The sequence below is a fragment of the Urocitellus parryii genome, chromosome 9 (assembly GCF_045843805.1).
Source record: "Urocitellus parryii isolate mUroPar1 chromosome 9, mUroPar1.hap1, whole genome shotgun sequence".
Taxonomy (NCBI): Eukaryota; Metazoa; Chordata; class Mammalia; order Rodentia; family Sciuridae; genus Urocitellus; species Urocitellus parryii.
Window position 1 is genome coordinate 85,775,137 of NC_135539.1, and position 10,663 is coordinate 85,785,799.

General features: G+C 51.0%; 1 pseudogene; it reads left to right on the plus strand.

Annotated features, from left to right (window-relative positions):
• The first annotated feature begins 4,734 nt into the window (after nucleotides 1-4,734).
• Nucleotides 4,735-4,856, plus strand: LOC113200227 (small nucleolar RNA SNORA18; annotated as a pseudogene).
• The last annotated feature ends 5,807 nt before the right edge of the window (nucleotides 4,857-10,663 follow it).

A 10,663-nucleotide genomic window follows, 5' to 3' on the forward strand; every position in this document is an offset into this window, starting at 1 on the left:
TGCTAACACTGTAATTTAGTGTGGGACCCTAGATTGTCTCATGATGAATTTGATCACCCAAAAGGCCCAGCGATTAGAAGGGTGAGACTTTGGCTTCCTCTTGGACCTCCAGGAAAGCGGGGGAGCTGGAGCTAGGAGGACAGAACCTGAATTAGACTAGCTGTTGTTGGTGAGCACATCCCATAGGCCTGCCTGATGGGGCATGGAGCCTGCACGCAGGGGCCTGGCCTCCAGCAGCTCTTCCATCCAGCGGTTCCTGAGTGCATCCTTTAAAAGAAACCCATCTTACCGAAGTGCTTTCTGAGCTGTTCTGGGTTTCCCAGCCAGCGAGATCTTCAGTCAGAAGTATTAGAGGCTGGGACCTGCATCTGGCTCCTGAGGTGGAGGGTGGGCTGAGCCCTGATGCTCTGCTGGGTCTGCACTGACTCTGGGTAGTGTTGGAATTGAAGGACACCTGGAGAAGCAGAAAACTGGTGGTTGAGCTGGGTGCATACCTATAATCCCAGAGACTCAGAAGGCTGAGGCACGAGAATTGCAAGTTCAAGGCCAGCCTCAGCAATTTGGTGAGGCCCTAAGCAGCTTAGCAAGACCCTTTCTCAAAATAAAAAATGAAAAGGGTTGGAGATGTGGCTCACTGGTCAAGTGCCCTGGGTTCCCCATCCCCAGTGCCAAAGAAAACAAAAGGAAACCTGGCCATTGGTGCTAGAGAACACCCAGAGCAGGCTGGGGAGGTAGCCCATGGTGCAGTGCTTGCCTAGCACTCATGAGGCTCTCTGTTCAATCCCCAATACCACCCCCAAAAAAAAAGAAACAAAAGGAAAAAGGCAAGAAAACACCCAGACCTACATATTTCCAACAAACCCTCTTCTTTGCCTGATTTCTACAACTTTCAACCACAGAATCCTCACTAATAGCCTTTATTGAAATACAGTCTTACCCAGAAGCCAGGTTCCCCCTTTCTGAACTCTGAGCCACGGGGAGCAGACACCAGAGTGTGAGTGAGGGCTACCTCAGCTCTGTTAGGGGTTTGTAAGGCGAGGTCTTTCTGGGTTCAGGACTTATCTGGCCCTCCCAGTCCACCCAGCACTGAGGCCCCAGGACAGCTGCCCACAGCCAGGACTCCCTCTGGTTAAGCTCAGCAGGTGGCCTTGGTCCAGGGTTAGGTGGAAGAGGCACCCACTGGGGCTACCATAGTGGTCAGCATGCTGCTGCTGTGGTGTCCCAGTGTTACCAAATTTTGAGCCCAAAGCCTGGGTCCTTTTTCCCTCTGGGAATTATGGAACCAATAACAAGACTGAGAACCTGTTGATCAGTGAGGGAGACTTTTATTCCTGGCCAAGAACAGAAGTGGGAGACAACTCAAAACCCAGCATCTCACCCTGGAGGTTGAGCGGCCACAGGTATTGGGCAAAGGAAGGAGGACAGCAAGGCTGACCGAGGCAGAGTCAGCAGTCATCGCGTCAGCCTGGCAACATCATGAGTCCACCTGGTGTCAGCCTGGCTACCTGAGGAGGCCCTTCTGAGCTTGGGGCATCCTGTCACATAGACACATGGCATGTTAGGGGCGGTAGAAGCTTAGCCAGGCCACCCTGCTGTACCAGGCCAGCTAGGGGAATGGTGTCTGGCCCAGCTTCTCCCTGCGTTGGCACATGCCTTTTAGACATCCTGGCTGTCTCCCTCCCAATCCTGCAGTGGCTCTCCAGCCCTGGATGTGTGCAGCTAATACAGGCCCAGCTTCCCTGCAGTGCCTGATGAACAGGAGTGGCATCTCCTTGGGCCTGCTCTCTGGTTCTCTGTTTTGACCCAGCAGACTTCTCGGAGCTCAGAGCACCCACCGAGTTCAGGTGCTTCCAGGCCTGTGGGGTGCAGAGGACTGAGCTTGTCTCTGTGAAGAATGGAGTGAGATTTCAGTGATTGTCAAGAGCTACTTTTCAGCGGGTTCCCGCGCACCCCGTCCTCCAGGGCATACCCAGCCTCTCCAGGAGGACTGACAGCCAGGCCTAGCTGCTTTCTTTGTTCTCAGGCACACAGCTGGCTACACCCTTCCTTTCCAGGGTCCCTCCCCATGTCCTGTGGGGTTTGCTTCTGTGACAAGTTTCACCTTTGCATACCCATTCCTTAAGAAGCTTGAGACTGGCGGCCACTGGAGGCTGCTTCTCCACAACTGGCCCTTGGCCTGGTCATAGGACAGATTATCTGAGAAACAGAGATCCCTGAGGGTGATCAGAGGACCAGAAAAGGCCCACTGACCTGGGCCCAAACAAGAAGGACTTGGCCTCAGAAGTCAGATAAGGTTGTTGACCTAGGTCAGGAGAGAACGGCACCTAGGAGGAGAGCTGGTGAAGGAGGTGGGGATGGTGGTCAGGCAGTGGGAAGGGGACACTGGACAAGGGTCTGCTCTGCGCTCCTTAGCAGTCCACCGATGCTTGCTTCTGGGACCTTGGGCAAGCCAAGGGCAATGGGCTGGGATCCTTTCAGTCCATGGTCAGCCTGCTCATGGGACCCACCTCTGGACAGAGCCTGTGGGCAGGATCAGGAAACTAATGATGCAGCCAGAGGCCTGGCAGGACCAGTGTGTGTGTCTGCACAGGGACACTAATGCACTCTGCTGGGGAAGAACAGGAGAGCGAGCGAGAGAGAGAAGGAAGGAAGCAGAGAAAGAAAACAGGAGCTAGTCCAGAACTATAGACTGTAGAGAGGAGATAATGTGTTACAACCCAGAGAACAATACCTGGATTCGCCCTTCCAAATTCAACTCACTGGATTTGTAGGAAACAGACCAAGCCGAGAAGAGTGGGCAGATTTGGCCTCCTTGTCTCCTGTTCCTGATCTTACAAGGCAGAGGACAGACAGTCCTCTCAGTAAGCACTGATTAGAGAAATGATAGCTTTGGTTTTTTCAAGCAAAGGCCTGTGGACGGGTTAGCGGTGAGCTGCGGGGCTGTCCACAGGCTGCCTCCTTCCTGCCTTGAGTGTCTGCCTTTGCCCTTAGCCAGCAACTGCTGGTGCTGGGACTTGGGACCCAGGGTATGGTGCTTCCACCAGAGTCCGAGCAGAACGCAAGATGCTGTGAGCATCCCACTTCCAGCTGTGGCCTTCACACTGGGGGTTACCCTCTCCTGCCTGCCCTTGAAAGCAGCTTTGTCTTGGCTGAGGCAGGGCATTTGTTGTGATCACACTGAGCACCACATCCAGCCATCGGGGACATGGTCACAGAGTTGTGAAGTGTGGATTATTCAGTGTGTTAGTTCATGAGGGCCACAGCAACAGTGCAGAGCCAGGGGCTCACACGAGAGATGGGCATCGGCCCCCAACCTGGAGGCTGCCAGCAGAGAGCTGGGGTCACAGGACAGTGTCCCCAAGGCCTCACCTTGACTTGCAGGTAGCATCTTCTGTCCAAGTCTCTTCTTCCAGGGATAACAGTTGGATTGGATCAGTGCCCACCCTGATGACCTCACTTTACTTGATCACCTTTTTACACCTTCTCCCAAATACAGTCACATTCTGAGGAACGGGGCCGGTGGTAGTGGGGAGTTGGAACGTCAACATGAATTTTGGGTGGCTACAATTCATTCTCCAACTTTGGAGGAAAGTTTTACTATTCTTTTGACACTAGCCCTTTCTAATTTGAAAAGCATTGTCCCCATTGCTGAGAACCCACCTGACCTCTTCTTCGAACTTCAGAGGAGGGCTCTTGGTCTGTTCCAGGGGAACTGGCTCTCTGACCGCTGTGCTGTGGAGGCTTTTTCTCATCTGACCCTTCTTCAATGACCTCGTGTGACTTCATATGCTAACATGCACAGGGATGAACTAAGGATGAATGAACAGGTCCCCAAGCACAGAAGACTTTGCTGGTGGATGTGCATGGAGAAGGCCCTTCTGCAGGTCTGAATGGAGTTGTCTCTGGGCAGCATGCTCCCATGTCAGGACTGTTCATATTTCTTCCTTGTTGAGATTGACCCATCTAGGTCCACAGTCCCTAGGAACAAGGCTTAGCTTCACATAGGCAGCAGCATTTTGATTATCTATCATGAATGACAACTTCTTGTTCGGTGCACTCTATGGAGTAGGAAATCCCTAATCTCATGAGGCTGAGACATGTGACTGGGCTCTGCAGGTGCCAGTGGGGGTCATTCCTTGGTCTCTGGTGGAGGAAGCCCGTGACCCACACGACTTCTGCCTGAGTGGCAGTGTTCGTGTCCTGGGTGCCCCATCCCCAGCCTTCTCTTCTTGCTGCACGTCCACCTGGCCTGGCTCCTCCAGCCAAGCTCACCTCCACTGCCAGGTCTCTAGCTCCTACCTCACCTCTGAGCTCGGACCTGCAGGTGTCTGGGCAGCATGCTTTTCTACTAACATCCTCAGAGTTGAATCAGTAAGACCTTATTTCAAAGAATGCTCCTGCTGTGCCTGAGCAGTCCATGCTTGGTCAGACAGCAGCAGCATCCGTCAGTCCAGATTCTGACTGGCTGCCAGTCCAGGTTCTTACTCTCCCCTTTCCTCAGTCCTCCCACTCAGCTGTGATTCCTGCAGATTGTACCCCCTGGGGCTACTGCATCAGAGCCCAGTCACATTAAGTTCCCTGGCTTAATGGCCACTGCATCAGCCACTGGGATGACAAAGGTGCTCTCTGGAATGCCCAGGGGAAGAAGGGTCAGCTGTGGGTGGTGGACCACAGGCCATCTCTGCTTTCTTTTTGTTCCATCTATAATTGGCACTTTAAAAAAATAAACATCGAGTTGAAGTCTGTCTTCTCCTGCAGCCACTCATTGTTGGAAACGCCTTGTAGGGCAATTCTGTGGTTTTGTTTTACTCATAGGACTGTTTGTTAGGCCTATGGGAAGGAACTACAAGACAATTAAAAAGTATGAAAGACCTAATTTTTTTTTCTTCTCTGGGTATTGGCATATCCCACATCTGCACGACTGGGTGTGGTGATAGGAACACATTTGACTTGAACTCACTGATATTTAGAGAAGGTGTCAGCCCTTGAGAACCAGGCAGATCCATCTGTACCCCAAACTATAAGGCTTTGTGCACATTGCTTCTGGATGTTTGTTTTTCTCCTATTTGGATCCTAGAAAGCAGCTTTGAAGAAATTAAATCCCAAATATGCTAGGTGGAGTATCGCCATCTATTGGAGCTGGCGACCTGTGCTGGGTTCACAAATCTGACTATTCCAGTAACTTAAGAAAACAGCAAAGAAAGCACGCAACACACAGAGGTACCTTTTCAAAATTCAGGGACAGCTCTGCTACCTTAGGGGTCCATGGAAAGAGAGAGCCACTGGAATTCTTTATTCTTGTATAGGGGACACACAAGGGGAGGTTCCATGGAATATTCTATCCCAAAAAGGACAAAGGGGTAGGATTACAAAGGAACAGGTGAATGTAACTCAACCCCATCAGGTGATGCCCACACCTTCCTTATCTGAGCTGGGGAAAAGCCCAATGTATTGCAGGGTGCGATACCTGTTCAGCACCCCTTTACTCAGGACTTACAGGTGTGCATATAGCTTTTGACCACAGCAACTCCCGACAGTGGAGAATTGTGAAATCATCGCTGTTCCATAATTCAAGTGGGAAAAGAATGGTGGGCCTCAGGCTCTCTGCTGGGCCTCAGGCTCTCTGCTGGGCTCAGGTTCTCTGCTGGGCCTCAGGCTCTCTTCTGGGCACAGGCTCTCTGCTGGGCACAGGCTCTCTGCTGGGCCTCAGGCTCTCTGCTGGGCACAGGCTCTCTGCTGGGGTCTCAGGCTCTCTGCTGGGCCTCAGGCTCTCTGCTGGGCACAGGCTCTCTGCAGGGCCTCAAGCTCTCTGCTGGGCCTCAGGCTCTCTGCTGGGTGCAGGCTCTCTGCTGGTCACAGGCCCTCTGCTGGGCCCAGTCTCTCTGCTGGGCCTCAGGCTCTCTGCTGGGCACAGGCTCTCTGCAGGGCCTCAAGCTCTCTGCTGGGCGCAGGCTCTCTGCTGGGCACAGGCCCTCTGCTGGGCCCAGTCTCTCTGCTGGGCCTCAGGCTCTCTGCTGGGCACAGGCTCTCTGCAGGGCCTCAAGCTCTCTGCTGGGCACAGGCCCTCTGCTGGGCCTCAGGCTCTCTGCAGGGCCTCAAGCTCTCTGCTGGGCACAGGATCTCTGCTTCTCAGGTCTCTCTCCCTCTGCTGCATAGACTGCTGGCTGGGAGCCTGTCTTGCCTGGGTCTCCAGTCTGTCCAGAGCCCAGTTTCCTCTCTGTGACGGTCCTGGCCCTGCATGCTCTGAGCGTCCTGGGTTCAGTACTCTGTTCAATAGGTTTATCCCTTTCATTTGATGTTCACAGTAGAGTGGATGATGCAGAGTGGGGTCTCACTATGGTCCTCCGTCTCCTCGAAGCTTACCTGGATGAGGCCCCCTGTCCCAACCCAGGCCCTCCTGTAAACTCTGGCCCTTGTAAAGGGTTTTGGATGGTGGTTTCACAGGACACGTGCCAGCTGCCAGCTGGATGACTTTTACTCCATGTGACAGCCCCAGTGACCACTGGGGCCATTCTCTCAACTCTTGCTCCCTTGTTGAGAGCCACAGCCAAAGGGGCCCCAGCAAACTTCCAGCTGCCAGCAAACTCCCAGCTGCCGGCTGATGATTGGCTCACAGTGGCCCCAGCAACATCTAGCTGATTGGCTCCTCTGCAGCGATGTTCATTGGGCTGTTTCCCTGCCCTTCAGACTACGGAACTGCTCATTGGGGGACTTCTTTGGCTCCGCCCACGCGACCCAGCCAATCGGCCTCAAGAGGAGGAGGATTGTGGGAGGTGGTGTGGTTTGTGGGGGAGAGGCTTCTGGAAGCCAGTGGTGGCAGTTGGGCTCTGAGGGTTTTTCCTGAGGAGCTGTTTTGTTTGGCGTTTGTAGTTTTAAAAATAAAGTTTGTTTCTTTTGACAAGTGGCTCCTGAATTGTGCCCAGTCAGACTGCAGCACTCCCTCAAGGTAAAAAAGGAAATGTGAATGGTCTCAGGATGATTCTCAAACAGCCAGTCATGGAGTGACAGGGCACTCCAAGTACTGAAAGATGTTGCTGTCCTCCCTCCTCTGCCCCAGAGCTGAGACTCCTGCATCCCCCTCCCCCTGTCCAGTCCACCCTCTAAGCACAGGTCATCATCCCTGCGCTGACATGTCCTCTGCCTCTGCCTCCCCACTGCCTGAGACCAGGCTGGGCGCCTCAACCTGGACCTCAAGACTGGCAGTCTCTAGATGCAGGTTATCAGATCTTCATCTTGGGCACACACCCACTAGCCATCTCCACAGTGCCACAGGATAGGTCACCCCTGTTCTGTCTCTAGCTCCTGCAAGACCCAGAAGAGTCCAACTCCTCTGCAAGGCCTTTCTCCAAAGCTGGTCCCATTTGTGAACTCCTGCAGTACACAGTGTTTACATTGTCCGCTAGGCTTTCCACTGTTTTAAAGATCCTTGTGTGTTCGCACATCTGAGTTTTAACCCTGGGGATCTAGGACTTATTTTAGGACAGTGCTGCCCAACAGAAACATAATGTGAGCTGTGGATGCAAGTCCCATATGTAATTGCATTTTTTGGTAGCCACATTTAAACATAGGTAAAATTAGGGCTGTGGCTGTGGCTCAGTGGTAGAGCACCTGCCTAGCATGTGCGAGGCACTGGGTTAGATTCTTAGCACCACATAAAAACAAATAAAATAAAGTCCATTGACAACTAAAACATGTTTTAAAAAAATAAAAATAGGTAAAATTAAAATATATTATTGCCAGACTCTGTAGTGCCTGTAATCTCTGTGACTTGGGAAGTTGAGGCAGGAGGATTGCAAGTTTGAGGCCAATCTCAGCAACTTAGCAAGGTCTGTCTCAAAAAAATAAAAATAGGGCTGGGGTTGTGGCTCAATGGTAGCATACTTGCCTGGCATGTATGAGGCACTAGGTTTGATTCTCAGCATCTTAAAAGAAAACTTAAAAGAAAACAACTTAAAAGAAAAATCTTAAAAATAAATAAATAAAAATAAAAAGGACTGGAGTTGTAGCTCACTAATAGAGAGGCCCTGGATTCAATTCCCATCAATGCAAAACAAAACACACACACACACACACACACACATATGTCTATATTTTATTTAAATTAGCATCTCCAACACATTGTTTGAACAACATGAATAGGTATCAATGAGATGTCTTGCAAGCTTTCTGCATCCACTGTGTATCACAGTTTGGCACATCTTCCTGGGGACCAGGCCACAGTTGGAGGCCCAGTCACCCTCCGTGGCCAGTGGCTGTCCTGTGCACAGCCGAGTGTCAGCACTGGGTGACTGTGCGATGCACATGAAGAATGCTGCCACCGAGCAGGGTCTGGCACAAGCTTCTGCCCTCCTCTCTGTCCTTCCTGCTCATCGTGCTCTTGGGGACTTTGCTGGGCAGTGGTCAAGTGTCTACTCCAGGGCTGTGCAGTCAGTAGGATGCTGTGCACCTACACACTGCCCATCCCATAGCTTTTAAACCACAATGAATGGAACATCTGTGGAGTCTAAGAAGCCTCACATTCAGCTGTCCACTCTCCCACCGAACACAGTATGAACATGAAAGTCCAGCTCGGGCTCCTTCTCTGGACTTTGGTTTCATCTTCTGTAAGTGGGGTGGTCACACAGGCCTCAAGAGCACTGGAGGAGAAAACGAGGTGCTGCCTTGGAAATCACACCTTCACCGCTGTCACTACCACCACAGAGGCGAATCCATTCATTGGTTTGGATGAGCTCATTCTGGGAAAGACAAGTATCAAACTAGATTGAAGAACCAAGGTTCAGAAGACCTTTTCCAACAGGATAAGATGCAATATTCACAAATCAAAGTATTACATTCAGGGTCTAAACATCCAGCCACACAAAAATAAGTTTCAGACTAACTGTAGCCTATTGGAACAGAGATATTTATGAATTTGCCTAAATATAACTAGGAACAAAATTATTTAAACACCTTTTTATTTTGTTACAATCTTCATATAGACATGCAAAGGGCGCAGGAGGATGTAAAGGATGGTTGGAGCCTCTCTTGGAACTGCTGAGCCACTGCAGACTTGCTCTTCTGTGCCCTTCAGAATCCTGTGCCCAAACAAGAAGACGTCACTCATCCCTTCTGAGCCTTAATGCGTGTGGGCAGGGACAGCTACTCCCCTGTACAGCCTACTTGGGAAGGGGTGAAGTTGGATTAAAGTTCACTATTATTCAGAAGTGGATGTGTTAACTCCGAACTTTGATTTTAGACTTCAAAAGGAGTAGGTGAACAGGGTGGCACCGGAGTCCTTCGGTGCCACCAGGAGGGCAGACAGATCTGGGATCTCTCCCGTGGGCACTGCCTCTCAGGACAGCTGCTCACACTGGTCCTGCCTGGGGGAGTGGTCAGGGAGGCAGAGGACAGAGGTGGCTGCAGGACCACAGGAGCAGGATGTAAGGATGTGCAACCTGAAGAAGGGACGTGGCAGGTGAGGGACTGGTTGCCAAGGGGGCAGGCACAGTCATTGGGGCAACCTCTGTAACCAGGGTTCTGTTACTTGAGCAGCACATTTGACTAAGTAAAAACTTCTGTGGAGGTGAGGAGAGGTAATAAATGCTAAATTGGAAGCCTCCTCCGGGGGCAATATTATTTCTGAAATTAGAAAAGTTGGACATTTTAATGGGCTTCTCTGAGTCTGCCCCTCCAATCATGTTCAATGTTTAAGGAACAGCTGGTGTATGCAGGACAGAAATCATTGCTCTGCTTCTAAAAGGCCCTCGTTCCTTATCCCAGAGCTACTGTCTGTATCTTTGAGCCTGGTAAGTACTGCTTGGCACAGAGACTGTGGAGGAGGGAGGGAGGTAGGAGGGAGCCAGGAGGGCGGGCAGGAGTGAGTGGCCTTCCTCTGCAGGTTGCCTTCCCTTCTATTTCACAGGCTCTCCCAGCTTTGACATTCCACTTCTCGAGAGTCCTCTATCCCACTGTCCCATCAATCCCCCTGTTCCTACTTCTTCTGCAGGCTAAAGGTGTGTTCCATGTGTTCTCATCCTAGGTCCTGCACCAAGTGGAAAATGACCAACGCAGACCAGAAAGTGAGCATCTCTGTGGCAGGTGCCATTCAATGTCCTCAGCTCCAAAGAGTATGTTCACAGGGACTTTCACTGTTTTCCAGGTTCTTGTGCTCTAACTGCCACCTAAGTAACAGTGGTAGGGTGCTTGCCTAGCAGGTGCAAGGCCTTGGGTTTGATCCACAGCACACCCAAAAATGAATAGAAATTTCTACAGAATTTTTGTGGCACTGGTTAAAACTATTGGTTTAAACCTGAACAATTACGCAACAGCACGCTAAATATAAATAAATAAATAAAAGGGATGTTGACTGCCAGTCCTCATGGATGTCAAAATATTTAGTGTGCTGTTGCGTAATTGTTCAGGTTTATACCAATAGTTTTAACCAGTGCCACAAAAATTCTGTAGAAATTTCTATTCATTTTGGGTGTGATGTTGATATCAATATATATCTACCCCACTGAGTACACTCCAGAATTGTGAGGCTATCATCTACACTGTCCTTGTTCCTTCTGTCCGGACACTGGGATCTTATGCTGTTACCCAGCTGGCCCTACCCCTGCTTCCCCATTCTCTGGGGGATGGGCTTCCAGGTGTTTTGAAGTAGCTTCGAAGACCCACACCTCCT